General features: G+C 44.9%; 1 pseudogene across 1 annotated transcript in view; it reads left to right on the top strand.

Moving 5' to 3' along the window:
• Nucleotides 1-2967: 2967 nt before the first annotated feature.
• Nucleotides 2968-16436, top strand: part of LOC310989438 — a 19932-nt pseudogene continuing 6463 nt past the window's right edge. Inside the window, exons 1-9 of the transcript XR_014596495.1 lie at nt 2968-3063; nt 5047-5181; nt 7489-7659; nt 9020-9205; nt 12756-12814; nt 12935-12988; nt 13691-13999; nt 15428-15565; nt 16206-16340. The product of XR_014596495.1 is annotated as an uncharacterized misc_RNA (transcript). The remainder of the gene's footprint in view (nt 3064-5046; nt 5182-7488; nt 7660-9019; nt 9206-12755; nt 12815-12934; nt 12989-13690; nt 14000-15427; nt 15566-16205; nt 16341-16436) is intronic.

The raw sequence follows: 16436 nt of genomic DNA, 5'->3' as shown, positions 1-16436 counted from the left end.
GAAAATGTTTATAAATTTGCATAAATTCCACCGTTTTGACGGCACATGTACGTTTATATAAAGGTGCTGTGGTGGTACCAGCATGAAAACTGGAATGAGTTGACTCCATCGGTCACCCGACAAGAAACTACTTTAAATTTCAAGATGACTGCAATTTTTCAAGAATCCGTCGCTGCAGGAAGCACTCGTTTTACATGGTAGCCTAGCAACCTAGCTCATTAACACTACAGTTGGTAAGCTGACGAAAGTGAAAGTAAACTCTGTGACTTAGTCTGAAATGTCAAGACAATACACAGGTCCCTTTATGAACCGATGGAGTCAACTCATTCCAATTTTCAAGCTGGTATCACCACAGCACCTTTATATATACATATGCTGTCAAAACGGTGGAATTTATGCAAATTTATAAACATTTGCTCATGTTAACGAAGAATTTCAAAAAACTATTAGCCCTAGCCCGTGGCCCTAACCCTTCGTTTAGCTCGTTCACGTGAAGTGGTGTTGTCCTGGTTCTGGTTCAGATGAGGGTTAGGGTGAAGTGGTCTGGCTATCTGGACCTTCAAACGGAGATTTTTCAGAGGAACACTTCAAACCGAGGGCTATGACAAGTTTCCCAGAAGGCACCTCGCGGCAGCCGGCAGCTGTTTTATTTCTGGCTGTAGCGCTGTTATTACGTCATTTTGTTAAGTTTTAATATGTTTTCATGTGAGAAAGTAGCTGTTTAGTTCCCAATGTGCGGTGGGTTTATCCACATGAGGCTGTTTAGCCGTTTGCTCCGATGTTTTTGGGAGAAGTGAAGCTCCACCTGTGGAGCAGATCAACGGCTCGAGAGCTGCTCGGCCGGCCAACCTCCGTCGTCATCCCGGGGGAAAAGACCATCGCTCATTAACTTACCCGCAGGTTTTTAGAGGTTTACCACCGGCTGGTTACATTATTTCTAGGAGGTAAATGTTGGTCTCAGTGATGAAATCTAACACCTGTATCAGTAGCATTAGTTAGTGTGAATGTAAAGTGAAGCTTCCTGTGTGTATTGGACAGAAGAGCAGCGCTGCCTCGGGGCTCTGGAGCCTACGGACACAAACCACCACATTTACATCAAGAAATACATGTTTTACAATCAACACATCAGTCTGTGTTACATTTTATTTTATTTTATTGAGTTAACATGGTTTTGAATACAGGATTTGTGGTAAAAGCTCGTCACATCTGCTTATATAATACAATACAATACATATTTATTTATTTATTTATATAGCACATTTAAAAATACAACCCAGGTTGTCCAAAGTGCAAAACTAGTGGCAATACTAGTGGGATACAGGTAATGTAGCTACAATAAAACAATACAAAAAGAGTGAAGACATATAAAACCTAATTACTGGTTATTGATCTCTGGTGGACTAATGTGAACAGTTATTAGTGGTTATTGATCTAATGTGAACAGAACTATTAGTGGTTATTGATCTAATGTGAACAGTTATTAGTGGTTATTGATCTAATGTGAACAGAACTATTAATGGTTATTGATCTAATGTGAACAGTTATTAGTGGTTATTGATCTAATGTGAACAGTTATTAGTGGATATTGATCTAATGTGAACAGTTATTAGTGGTTATTGATCCAATGTGAACAGTTATTAGTAGTTATTGATCTAATGTGAACTGTTATTAATGGTTATTGATCTGTGATGGACTAATATGAACAGTTATTAGTGGATATTGATCTAATGTGAACTGTTATTAGTGGATATTGATCTAATGTGAACAGTTATTAGTGGTTATTGATCTAATGTGAACAGTTATTAGTGGTTATTGATCTAATGTGAACAGTTATTAGTGGATATTGATCTAATGTGAACTGTTATTAGTGGATATTGATCTAAAGTGAACAGTTATTAGTGGTTATTGATCTGTGATGGACTAATATGAACAGTTATTACTGGTTATTGATCTAATGTGAACAGTTATTACTGGTTATTGATCCAATGTGAACAGTTATTAGTGGTTATTGATCTAATGTGAACAGTTATTAGTGGTTATTGATCTAATGTGAACTGTTATTAGTGGTTATTGATCTAATGTGAACTGTTGGCTGTAGCCGGTGTGAACTGCAGTTTGTTCCTGTTTGTTAGAGTCAAACTGAGTCTGAGTCGGCTTTTAGACTTGTCTGGTGTGAAACAGGAAGCGGTTTATGCTGAGCAGGTTCAGACAGAGGAGGAAACACAGGACGAGGTCTCACTCTGAGCTCATTTACGGAGACCAAAACGAGTCCTGAAACCTTCTTCATCATGTGGCCGTTTCCCTGAAAGTCTGTGAAGAACCCTGGACAAGGTTCATTATCAGTAGTAGTAGTTGTAGTTTATTCGATCTTTAACAGAAAATTATTTACAGTTGAGCATCAATCAGTCAGCCAACCTTTCATAAAACCATCATTAGTTCAACTACCGTAGTTCATGAATAGATAGAACAGGTGTAGGATGAAGCTATCTAGCTTATAGATGCTTATAAATGCCTACTACCCTTTAATTCAATATTTCATTATATCCATTAGAGCTCTTCATGGTTTCAGAGTCATAGAAAGAAACAAGTATCCAATAATTAACAAATGAAGCCAAAAATAAAAGAAATAGATAATTAAACAGTATTACAGTTGCAATCAGAGTCATAGAAAGAAACAAGTAGCCTATCCAATAATTAACAAATATAGCCCCCCAAAATAAAAGAAATACATAATTTAACAGCATTACAGTTGCAATCAACACCCAATTAATCAATCCTGTTCATAGCTTTCTATCATACTATGTTTTAATCTATTTTTAAATGTGTTATGTTTTTGCATAACACAATCAAACCCATGGATGTATTATATATTATATATCAAAGCCCGTTGAGCTGTGTGTGGCGGAGTGAGACCTCTGTCGGCGCGCAGCAGATCTTCGATGGCAGGTTGATGTTCGTGTGAGGAATCAAACCCGCGATCCGACTGAGAGTCTCATCAGACTATAACTTCTGCTTTCCGCTCGGAGCTGCTGGAGCTGCTGGAGCTGCTGCAGCGGTGGGTGGGTGAGTCTTCACTTTCTGCTTTTATTCTTCTTTTAGCTCAGTCCGTTGTTTTAAACAGAGGTGTCAGTTTGAGAAGAACCAATAATCAGTGATAATCGATGAGTCTACAACTACAACTTCCTGTCAGTCAAAACCGAAAACCGATCGATCAGGTCCGTGCCGTGACGTCAGAAGGCAGAGCACGAGGCTCCGCAGCTGTTCAGACCTGGTGCAGGTGTAGTGACGTCACCAGGGCCGTTGTATAGGGGAGAAAGGTGATGATAACTCTAGGGGCCCAGCGCCCAGTGGGGCCCATAAAAAACCCCAGTAGTCTAATCTTTGTATGTCTGAATTATTCTGCGTAAGACTCAAAACTCTACATCTTTCCAAGAATATTTGTCTTATTTCTTGTCCAAATGTCTCATTTCTAGTCAAAACTAATCTCTTTCCACTTAAAATAAGACTCATCACCTAAAAATTAACTTGTTTTTAGATCATTTTCACTTAAATTCACAATAAATAGAAAAATCTGCCAGTGAAAGTAAGTTTTTTGTGCTTGTAATAAGGAAGAAAAACTTGCTCCACTATCAGATTTTTTCTACTTATTTCAAGTGAAAATCTACTTGAAAGAAGTAAAAAGTGTCTAAAAACAAGCTGCTTTTAATATGATGAGTCTTATTTTAGGTAGAATGAGATTTGTTTTGACTAGAAATAAGACAAATATTCTTGCTAAGATACTTGAGTTTTTGCAGTGTAATGCTGCATTAGCATCAAAACAAAGAAGGCTAAATAAAAAACTATAGCCTAATACATACGTAGTCTAAGAAAAAAACTGGAAAAGTTAGGGGGAGGGGCCCACTTTAGTATTCTTTAAGGGGGCCCAGAATTCCTAGCAACGGCCCTGAGGAGAGCACGAGGCTCCGCAGCTGTTCAGACCTGGTGCAGGTGTAGTGACGTCACGCTCACGTTTCCCCTCGGTGACGTGACGACACACCTGCAGACTGTGACCGGGTTCTATTGATTGATTGATTGATTGATTGATTGATTGAATCTGCAACCAGGAAGTGAGAAGTGTGATGATGATGTAATGAACATGTAGCCTACATTTTATTGGTCAAACATGTGCAACTGAACTTATGTATTTATTCACTTTATTCAACTGATCCTCGACAACACTGTATTCCTTGGCCTCTATTCTATTTATTTACCTCATTTCTTTATGTATTTATTGTGTGTAGCTACTGTGTTTTGTTTGGACTGTGCAAGATGCTGAAATCAATTGCCCCTGGTGGGATTAAAGCAGAAGTAAGTGATCCGGTGGTTTTGGCTATTGCTGCGTTCCAGGCAGGCTTTTGAAACCGTAAATTACAGCTTCAAGTCACGACTTACGACTTTGTAGCGTTCCAGGCAACCCACTCGTGTTTCTCCGACCTGTTTTACCGGTGAAAGTCACTATAACGGCCACTCGTAACTTCTGACCCGTGAACTCGTACCAGATCGAACTGGTACGACTTCACAGGTCGGAAAAATACGAGTTTCCTTGAACGCACCATAACAGTCCTCGTCGCTACGTCACCACATTCAGGCGCATCCCTTGGCTGCACACACAGAGAGGACTGCCCCTTTATGCCGTTCTCTCTCCTCATTGGATAAAGGTTGTAGGATACAAGGAAAGTTTTCTCCTGGGCTCAGAGCAGAGCAGAGTGACTGACAGACCCGTGTTTCAGACCAAACACTCTATAGAAGTGATTGCTGTCGGAAGATACAACTATTTAAGACTTAGATTAACACAAACATTCACCTTACTTCTGCTTTAATAAAGTTGTTTGAAGTTGAAGTAGAAGTTGAGCTGTGACTCTTCTTCAGACTGGGACCATGAAGGATGATGATGATGTAATGATGATGTAATGATGATGTAATGGTTGCAGACTGACTGGGACCATGAAGGATGATGTAATAATGATGTAATGATGGTGTAGCCTAATGATGATGTAATGGTTACAGACCATGAAGGACCAGAACATGGAGGCCGAGGTGCTGAAGATTCTGGAAGAAGCTCCGGGAGCCAGGAAAGCTCTGCTGGAGAACTACGACAACCTGCTGAAGGTGGCCGACTACTGCCATGACAACTACCTACAGGTTAGTGCTGCTGCTGCCATGGCAACCACCTACAGGTTAGTGCTGCTGCCATGGCAACCAGCTACAGGTTAGTGCTGCTGCTGTAGTAGGGTTGGGGTTGGTAGTAGTAACTGTAAGTAACACTGTGCTCCCAGTGTTAATGCTAAGCTACTACTTCACTTTGTTGTTTATGTTTCTGACAACTTTCACTCCACTACAGGGGGTTAGCGTTAGGCTAAGCTAGGCTACCATCAGTCAGGACTGCTAAGCTAGGCTAATCTCCATCAGTCAGGACCGCTAAGCTAGGCTACTATCAGTCAGGACCGCTAAGCTAGGCTACTATCAGTCAGGACCGCTAAGCTAGGCTACTATCAGTCAGGACCGCTAAGCTAGACTACTATCAATCAGGACCGCTAAGCTAGGCTACTATCAGTCAGGACTGCTAAACTAGGCTAATCTCCATCAGTCAGGACTGCTAAACTAGGCTACTATCAGTCAGGACTGCTAAACTAGACTACTACCAATCAGAACCTCTAAGCTAGGCTACTATCAGTCAGGACTGCTAAACTAGGCTAATCTCCATCAGTCAGGACTGCTAAGCTAGGCTACTATCAGTCAGGACTGCTAAACTAGGCTAATCTCCATCAGTCAGGACTGCTAAGCTAGGCTACTATCAGTCAGGACTGCTAAGCTAGGCTACTATCAGTCAGGACCGCTAAACTAGACTACTATCAATCAGAACCTCTAAGCTAGGCTACTATCAGTCAGGACCGCTAAGCTAGACTACTATCAATCAGGACCGCTAAGCTAGGCTACTATCAGTCAGGACCGCTAAGCTAGGCTCCATCAGTCAGGACCGCTAAGCTAGGCTACTATCAGTCAGGACCGCTAAACTAGACTACTATCAGTCAGGACCGCTAAGCTAGGCTACTATCAGTCAGGACCGCTAAGCTAGACTACTATCAGTCAGGACCGCTAAGCTAGGCTACTATCAGTCAGGATCGCTAAGCTAGGCTACCATCAGTCAGGACCGCTAAGCTAGGCTAGTATCAGTCAGGACCGCTAAGCTAGGCTACTATCAGTCAGGACCGCTAAGCTAGGCTACTATCAGTCAGGACCGCTAAGCTAGGCTCCATCAGTCAGGACCGCTTAGCTAGGCTCCATCAGTCAGGACCGCTAAACTAGGCTCCATCAGTCAGGACCGCTAAGCTAGGCTCCATCAGTCAGGACCGCTAAGCTAGGCTCCATCAGTCAGGACCGCTAAGCTAGGCTACTATCAGTCAGGACTGCTAAGCTAGGCTCCATCAGTCAGGACCGCTAAGCTAGGCTACTATCAGTCAGGACCGCTAAACTAGGCTACTATCAGTCAGGACCGCTAAGCTAGGCTAACGTCCATCAGTCAGGACTGCTAAACTAAGCTAAGCTAAGCTAGGCTAACCTCCATCAGTCAGGACCGCTTAGCTAGGCTCCATCAGTCAGGACCGCTAAGCTAGGCTCCATCAGTCAGGACCGCTAAGCAAGGCTACTATCAGTCAGGACCGCTAAGCTAGGCTCCATCAGTCAGGACCGCTAAGCTAGGCTACTATCGGTCAGGACCGCTAAGATAGGCTACTATCAGTCAGGACCGCTAAGCTAGGCTACTATCAGTCAGGACCGCTAAGCTAGACTAACCTCCATCAGTCAGGACCGCTAAGCTAGGCTACTATCAGTCAGGACCGCTAAGCTAGGCTACTATCAGTCAGGACCGCTAAGCTAGGCTCCATCAGTCAGGACCGCTTAGCTAGGCTCCATCAGTCAGGACCGCTAAGCTAGGCTACTATCAGTCAGGACCGCTAGGCTACTATCAGTCAGGACCGCTAAGCTAGGCTACCATCAGTCAGGACTGCTAAGCTAGGCTAGTATCAGTCAGGACCGCTAAGCTAGGCTACCATCAGTCAGGACCGCTAAGCTAGGCTAGTATCAGTCAGGACCGCTAAGCTAGGCTACCATCAGTCAGGACCGCTAAGCTAGGCTACTATCAGTCAGGACGGCTAAGCTAGGCTACCATCAGGCAGGACCGCTAAGCTAGGCTACTATCAGTCAGGACCGCTAAGCTAGACTACTATCAGGCAGGACCGCTAAGCTAGGCTACTATCAGTCAGGACCGCTAAGCTAGACTACTATCAGGCAGGACCGCTAAGCTAGGCTAGTATCAGGCAGGACCGCTAAACTAAGATAAGCTAAACTAAGCTAAACTAAGCTAAGCTAATCTCTATGTGCTCCCATCAGTCAGGTGACAGCTAAACTAAGCTAGGCTAAGCTAAGCTAATCTCTATGTGCTCCTATCAGTCAGGTGACAGCGGCCTGAAGGCGCTGGAGGAAACTAAGAACTTCACCACCCAATCACTGGCCAGCATCGCCTACCAGATCAGCTCATTGGCCAGCAGCGTGCTCAGTCTGTTCGACGCTCAGACCAATCAGCTGCGCCACATGGAGTCCTCCATCAACCTCATTGGTCAGGTGAGATGATGGCCCCGCCCCTTGACCGCCTGTCAATCACTGCAGCGACGTGGCCACGAGTCAACTCTCCTCTTCCTCCTCTTCCTCTTCCTCCTCTTCCTCTTCTCTCCTCCTTCTCCTCCTCCTCTTCCTCCCTCCTCCTCCTCTTCCTCTTCTCTCCTCCTTCTCCTCCTCCTTCTCCTCTTCCTCATCCTCCTCTTCCTCCTTCTCCTCCTCTTCCTCCTCCTCATCCTCCTCTTCTCTCCTCTCCCCCCTCCCTCCTCCTCCTCCTTTTCCTTCTCTCCTCTTCCTCCCTCCTCCTCCTCCTCCTCCTCCTCCTCCTCCTCCTCCTCCTCCTCCTCCTCCTCCTCTGGGTTTAGTGATAGTTGTGTTTTTCCTCTGGTTGTTGTGTGTTGTGTAGAGAATACAGATCGAGGCCATCAGTGTGTAGGGGGGAGGAGGAGGGGGAGTGAATGAATGAATGGAGTCTCTGTTTTCTTTGTGTTCATTTACTGTCATTAACAAAAAGCTACAACCAGTGAATTAACCCCCCCCCCCCCCCCCCCCCCCCCCCCCCTCTCTGTCTCTCTCCAGCGACCGAATCTCCTTGTTGTTTACATTCTACTTCCTGGTAGAAAACCAGCTGTAATGTGAATGAGATCAATAGTAACGAACGAGAGTTTAGCTATATATCATATTTTTCACGCCCTATCACCGTTTAGACAAATCTGAAATGATTGAAGAAACATTACTATTTCTGTGTGTGTGTTTTGTGTTGCTATGTGTTGTATTTATTCAGTTTGGGGGAATCACAGTGTCTAGAAAGCATCAGTGGCTCAGCTGACAGGGACAGCTAACGGTAGCTAAGCTAACGGCAGCAGCTAAGCTAACGGCGGTAGCTAAGCTAACAGCAGCTAAGCTAACAGCAGGACGTCAGCTGTTAAAACCCTCCCGTTGTGGGACACCACATGAAACTACTCCAGTTAGCTCAGTCATGTTGGAACTCAGATATCCGCTGGAGAAAATATTTGTTCATGGAGCGTTTATTGAGTCACTGAGTCATTAAAGTTAAACAGGTAGCTAACCGTTAGCCCGGCTAATCTATGATAACCATGACTAATTACAAAAATGTGCACACGTAAATAGTAATGTTTGTCCAATCATTGGTTTTATAAACTTTACAAACATCAGATTAGTCTAAACGGTGATATAGTGACATGAAAAATGAGATAAATATAGAGAAACTCTTGTCCGTCACTATTGTTCTCATGCTGGTTTTCTACCAGGAAGTAGAATGTAAACAACAAGGAGATTCATCCTATAACGGATCAATAAAAGCTCAAAGTGTTGACAGTTTATAGTTTTCTGTGTTTCTCCTCAGACGGTGGAGATGCACAAGGAGAAAGTCTCTCGGAGGGAGATCGGCGTGTTCACGGCCGTCAGACGAGTTCCTCGCAGCCACAAGATCCTCCCCCCGGCTCAGTCTGCCGGCCCTCAGCCCCGCCCCCCCTACAGCCGCCGACCAATCAGCTACCAGCAGCTGGACGGCCTGGGCCACGGGGTCAAGGTACAAACTGCTCTACAGTGTTTCCACTAATTTACACCATTTGCCCTAATGTGAACGTACATTAAAGGATCATTTGCTGTTTTTTACAACCTGGACCTTATTTCTATCATAAACTCTGATCATCTCCTCCCCCAGATAACTTTGGTGTCACTCCAAGTGGTTGTGATGAAATGAGCTCCAGCCGAGAGGCGCGTATATCCGTATAATGGAGTCTACAGGGCAGCAGAATGCAGCCTCTAAATAACACATTATCTGCAGAGAAACTCCTTCATTTCACCAAGATTTAGTTGTGATAGGCTAGTGCTATTCCCCTCTGAGTCCGGGGTTAGCTGTTATCAACATCCGGGGTCTGTAGGTTGACCTACTGACCTCTCACCTGGATGATGTCATCTCTGAGCGCCGCGCGGCTCATTCTGATAATAATCCTTCTGCTTCGGCATTCGGGTCCATTTTTATCTCAACTAGCCGGAGCTTTAGTGAGTCCAGGTTGAGGAGAGGAAGCCTGTGGAAGCTGAACTTCATCCAGCTGCTCATTTTGTTCTGACAAGTCAGAAACACACAGAAACCAACCGTAGCATTAGCGGTAGCAACAAGCTCAGAGATGACATCATCCAGGTCAGAGGTCAGTAGGTCAACCTACAGACCCCGGATGTTGATAACAGCTAACCCCGGACTCAGAGGGGAATAGCACTAGCCTATCACAACTAAATATTGGTGAAATGAAGGAGTTTCTCTGCAGGTAATGTGTTATTTAGAGGCTGCATTCCATCTCCTGGTTTTCCCTGTTTAAAGGGTTTTCCATGGAGTTTTTCCTCAGTGGATGTGAGGGTCTAAGGACAGAGGATGTTGTTATGATGGGATGTAAAGCCCTTTGAGACAAACTGGTGGTAAAAACGGGCTATACTAATAAAATTGCCTTGCCTTGCCAAAGTTATCTGGGTGAGTAAATGATCGCATTTTATGCTAGAAATAAGGGTCCAGGTTGTAAAAAAAAACCCGGCAATAACCCTTTAAATAAAACAGTAACGTTCTTCAGTCTCAGAACAAATATTTGTATATTTCTGGTGTTTGCTTCAACATGTTGTCCAATGGGTCTGTGGTCTAGTTTGTGTCAGTTTAGGGTCCTTGATGTAAAAACCTTTGAGAAGCACCGGTCTAGAGTCGAGACAAACTCTGCTGCTCTGAGAGAAAAGCAGCAGCAGAGTTCAGAGAGATGAGAGGACAGGAAGTGGCTCTGCACCGACACTTCCTCTTTCAGCTGTACTGCAGCTCTGCTGTACTATAGTAGTACAGTACTGCAGTAGTACAGTACTGCAGAACTATAGTAGTACAGAACTGCTCTGCTCTACAACAGAAGAACGGGGTAAAACTCCTCACAGTGCAGTTCTGAGAAAAATGTAAACTGTATTGAACTTAGGATTCTGAAAACTGGTCAAATCGTTGCTTTTGCTTTTGCGAGTAGTAGTCTAGCTGTGTAAAAATATTTAACTCAAACTTAACATTTGACCGTTATTTCAGAGTTATCTCGGTCTGTTTGTGCATTGAGGCTAAATATAAGCTGGACATACAACGGAAGAAAGAGGAAACTAACTCCTATTGGTTCATAATGGCAGCAGCCTGTTGAACGTCTATACACAGAGAGAAGAAGGAAACTCTAGTTACTGTGTTCTCTCTCTCGTTGTTTCACCACAGCTTTGGGGAGTTACTGTGAAAACCACCCACAAATATATACCAGATAAGATCACGTTGAGTCAAGATATTTATCCACATGATGTAGCAGAACCTTTAATCAAGTCAAGTCAAGTCAGCATTTATTTGTATAGCACATTTAAAACGACAGCAGTCGACCAAAGTGCTGCACATAGGTAGCCTGGCTCTCGCCAGACCCTTGTAGTTCCGCAAAGCTCCACCAGAGGCGCTACGCTCAGCTTCACACAAGGGTCTGGACTCGAGGCCAATGCAAACTTCTTCCCCGGAGCAAAAAATAATGAACCAATCAGGATCGCCGGGCGGGACTTTCTGAGGTGTGACGTAGCGCTGAAGCGACTGTTTGAGTCAAACAACAATGGCGGCTCGCAGTGAGGAGTCGTGCGTTGGCATTGATTCTGCTATTTCAACTGTTTTGTCGAATCTATCGAATATTAATTCTTTGAAAGATGAACAGAGAACGGTTTTGAAGGCATTTATTGGTGGCAAGGATGTTTTCGCTCTTCTTCCGACCGAAGAAGTAGCACGTCATTCAAGATAACGGACAAGTGGTTTATCCAATCACATACAAGATTTTTTTACAAGGCCCCGCCTTCTGAAATGAATCGCCTATGGAGCAGTCCCAGACCCTTGTGTGGAGCTCAGCGTAGCTTTGCGGAACTACAAGGGTCTGGCGAGAGCCAGGCTAGCACATAGGAGGGTAGACAGTTAAATAAAACAACAATAAGTTAATGCAGCAGCAACAATAATAGGTTAGTAACATCAATAGCAGCTAATACAATAGATGTAAAACAAAAACCAAAAATGACAAAATCTCATTTTTGACAAAAAATGAGTTCCCCCTTTCTTGCGTTGTAGGGCAGAGCAGTACTATTATGTAGTATAATATATAGTCCAGTGCTGCTGCAGTAGTAGTGTGGTACTGGAGCGTGTTGCACAGGAAGCTGCCCGGTGTGAGGCTGCAGCTGATCTCAGGTCAGCTGAGCTCTGACAGGAAGCTGCCCGGTGTGAGGCTGCAGCTGATCTCAGGTCAGCTGAGCTCTGACAGGAAGCTGCCCGGTGTGAGGCTGCAGCTGATCTCAGGTCAGCTGACAGGAAGCTGCCCGGTGTGAGGCTGCAGCTGATCTCAGGTCAGCTGACAGGAAGCTGCCCGGTGTGAGGCTGCAGCTGATCTCAGGTCAGCTGACAGGAAGCTGCCCGGTGTGAGGCTGCAGCTGATCTCAGGTCAGCTGAGCGCGATGCAGCCGCTCTGACAGGAAGTGGTTTAGTGTCGGAGCTGAAAACAGTCAGTGACACCCAGACTTTTCAAAATAAAACACAACCACCACAGGCTTTTCAAAATAAAACACAACCACCACAGGCTTTTCAAAATAAAACACAACCACCACAGGATTTTCAAAATAAAACACAACCACCACAGGCTTTTCAAAATAAAACACAACCACCACAGGATTTTCAAAATAAAACACAACCACCATAGGATTTTCAAAATAAAACACAACCACCACAGGATTTTCAGGAAGTGGGCGGAGCCTCGCTGCTGTCGCTCCTTCAGTTGAACTGTGTGTCTGTTATTTCTGTTCTACTTATTCTGGTCTCTGCTGTTGTTCAGTGTCCCACACACACACACACACACACACACACACACACACACACACACACACACACACACACACACACACACACACACACACACACACACACACACAGTCTTTGTTCAGCGTGGGAAACTGTGCAAAGAGACTAATTAGAGCTGCAGAGGCCTCAGAGCATCTATTGATCTATTGATGCTCTCTCTCTGCCCCCTCTGCCCCCCCTCCGCCTCTGCCCCCCCCCCCTCCAGGTCTCTGGGAAACAGTCGGACAGAACTGGAACGATCCGTAAACACGGCGCCTCCACCAGGTCCAGACCGGTTCTACTGATCAGAGTCTGTTCAGACTGAACGTTCACAGGAAGTCTGACTGTGTGTGTGTGTGTGTGTGTGTGTGTGTGTGTGTGTGTGTGTGTGTGTGTGTCTCTCAGGTCCAACAAGCCCCCCGAGCCGGTCCAGTGCCCCGTGGCGCCCCCTGCTGGCGGGTAACGGCTCCTCACTGCTCACTTCAAACTCTGATTCATGTTGTTGTTGTTGGTTTCATCGTTGTGTTGCTGTGTGTTGCTGTTGTGTTGTTGTGTGTCTGAAGCCAGGTTGAAGCAGATTGTCAGTTTAGTAGTTTAGTAGTTAATCAGTTTATCAGACGTATGCGCTGCTCTTTTATAATGAAAAACCAAAGAAATTAAACAAGGTGTCGCAGAACATGAGTCAGTTAAAGAGTTAATGAACGAGTCAGTTAATGAGTTAATGAACGAGTCAGTTAATGAGTTAATGAGTCAGTTAATATGTTAACGATTCAGTTAATGAGTTAATGAAAGAGTCAGTTAATGAGTTAATGAGTCAGTTAATGAGTTAATAAGTCAGTTAATGAGTCAATTAATGAGTTAATGAAAGAGTCAGTTAATGAGTTAATGAGTCAGTTAATGAGTTAATGAGTCAGTTAATGAGTTAATAAGTCAGTGAATGAGTCAGTTAATGAGTTAATGAAAGAGTCAGTTAATGAGTTAATGAGTCAGTTAATGAGTTAATAAGTCAGTTAATGAGTCATTTAATGAGTTTGTTAAAAGTTAATGAACGAGTTAGTTTACAAGTCAGTTAATGAGTTAATCAGATGATACAGGATTAAAGCTTGAATCAATAAATTCAGTATTGAATTGAGCCGTGTTGATGTGTGTTCTCAGCTCCAGTTTTGGTAAACCTGTAGCTCCGCCCACCATCCCCTCCACCTGGCAGGCGCCACCGGAGTGTGACATCATCACCACGCTGCTGGACGAAGCCCCGCCCCCTCCTCCTCCGGCGCCCAGTGACATGTTGGCTCATGAGAACGAGGTCATGAGTGTCTCTGCCCCTCCCCCCCCTCCCCCTCCCCCTCCCCCCGGGGCGTCTGGAGATGTAGCTCCTCCCCCTCCCCCTCCCCCCCCCTCCTCCCCCTCCTTCAGATTCTCTGACCAATCAGAACGCTCCACCACCGGCCCCGCCCCTCAGCCTCGAAACAGGTGAGGCCCACAGAGACTTGAAACACTGAACCTGTGTTAGTCAAACCTGTGTTCATTATAGATTAGTTAATCCTGAAAAAGTTTAACCTGAATTACTTCAACCCAAAACCTGTTTTAGTTAAACTTTAATACATTCAACATGGATTAGTCGAAGCTGAATTAGTTTAACCTGAATACATCAAACCTGAATAAATTAAATCTGTATTAGTAGTTAGCTGGATTAGTTAAGAACAAGATAAACCTGAGTTAGTTTAACCTGGATTAGTTAAAACTGGATTAGTTTGACCTGAATTAGTTAAACCTGGATCAGTTAAACCTGTGTTAGTTAAACCTGGATTATTTAAAGATTATTTAAAGGGATAGTTCACCCTAGAATGATATTTCGCTCATTATCTACTCACCCTCATGTTGACTAAGGGCTGGAAGAAGTTTCGGAGCCCACCGTCCCTTCTCTGAGTTACAGGGGGTCTTAGCGTAGCAGTGCATTTCAATGCCATGGTAGCAAAGGGACACCAGAGCTCTTCGTAAAAAAAACACACACAAAAAAACATCCAAATACCTCCATGATGCTCGTATGTAATGTCCGTCTTGTGCTGAAGCCCCAAATTGCGGAATTGTCCCGAAAAAAATTAAATAAGTCCACATTCCAAGCATGTTTGTAGCATTAGCTCCCAGTGTTGTTGTCCGGTCTTCCGCTGCCAGCGCGCATGCGCAATGTTCGCACTGAGACTCGAGTCGGTCTCAGTGCTCTCATGTGCTCTTGCGCATGCGCGCTGGCAGCGGAAGACCGGACAACAACACTGGGAGCTAATGCTACAAACATGCTTGGAATGTGGACTTATTTAATTTTTTTCGGGACAATTCCGCAATTTGGGGCTTCAGCACAAGACGGACATTACATACGAGCATCATGGAGGTATTTGGATGTTTTTTTGTGTGTGTTTTTTTTACGAAGAGCTCTGGTGTCCCTTTGCTACCATGGCATTGAAATGCACTGCTACGCTAAGACCCCCTGTAACTCAGAGAAGGGACGGTGGGCTCCGAAACTTCTTCCAGCCCTTAGTCAACATGAGGGTGAGTAGATAATGAGCGAAATATCATTCTAGGGTGAACTATCCCTTTAAACACCTAGATTAGTTAAACTTGAATGAATTGGATTAGTTTGACCTGAATTAGTTTAACCTGAGTTAGTTAAACCTGAGTTAGTTTAACCTGGATTAGTTAAACCTGAATCAGTTAACCTGGATTATTAAAAGATTATTGAAACACCTGGATTAGTTAAACTTGAATGAATTAAAACTGAATTAGTTAAACCTGAACTAGTTAAACCTGGATTAGGCAGCCAGTGGTCCAGAGGAGTGACATCACAGTGACATCACAGTGACATCACAGTGACATCACAGTGACATCTCTCGTCTGTCTCCTCAGTGGTGGAGGAGATCTGCTTCCCCCCTCCCTCCCCTCCCCCCCCTCCCTGTGATGATGACAGCTTCCCTCCACCGTCCAATGACGGCTCAGAGCTGCCGGCCCCGCCCCCTCCGCCGCCATCCAACCAGGAAGTAGACGGTACCTACCTGTCTGTCTGTCTCTCTGGTTGTGTCCGAAATCACACTATATTTAAACATCAAAGATGTTCAATCCAACCCACACAGTTTGAAACAACGTTCAAAACACACACAGCCAGTGTCACAACTAAGCATAAAGTCTGCTAGCTTAATGCTAACGTATATTGTAAAATCTCATAGACGTGCTAACAGATATTAGCCTCGCTATCCAGAGCCTGTGGTCAGTTTATAACGCTTGTTAGGAAATTTGCTCTAACGTTTGTTGTGGGAGTCTGTGGAAGCCGCGACCGGACAACTCTGGCAGCTGGACACATTTATTGAGGCTGCTGCACTACAGCATTTATTTGGTAGCTACACCGGTCACTACTGCATTTATTTGGTAGCTACACCGGTCATTACTTGCATTTATTTGGTAGCTACACCGGTCACTACTGCATTTATTTGGTAGCTACACCGGTCGCTCTGGGCAGGTGTGGTAACGGCGATCCGTGACCGCAATGCATGATGGGATATCAATATCTACGATAGTGAGTAGGGGGGGATTTCGGACACAACCCCACCTGTCTCTCTGCCTGTTGTCTGTTGCCTGTTGTTGTCGAGGCTCATCACGCGACGGCTCTTCCTCTGTGCTGTCTCCTCAGCGGCCCCTCCCACTCGGAGGAGTCGCCACCGCCGCTCGCCGCCGACCACGCGCTCTCTCTCTCTGAGGGTCCGCTCTGGCCCCGCCTCCCGCTGCCGCTACACGCGCTCTCTCTTCCTGCCCGCCGTCCAATCACGTAAGCCGAGGGACAGAAACGTGTTGCTGTGATTGTTGGCTGGTTGGTTGGTTGGTTGGTTGGTTGGATGGTTGGTTGGTTGGATGGTTGGTTGGA

This window comes from Trachurus trachurus, assembly GCF_905171665.1.
Source record: "Trachurus trachurus genome assembly, chromosome: 8".
Classification (NCBI taxonomy): Eukaryota; Metazoa; Chordata; class Actinopteri; order Carangiformes; family Carangidae; genus Trachurus; species Trachurus trachurus.
The sequence above is the reverse complement of the archived record's forward strand: the minus strand, read 5'-3'. Positions and strand labels throughout refer to the sequence as shown.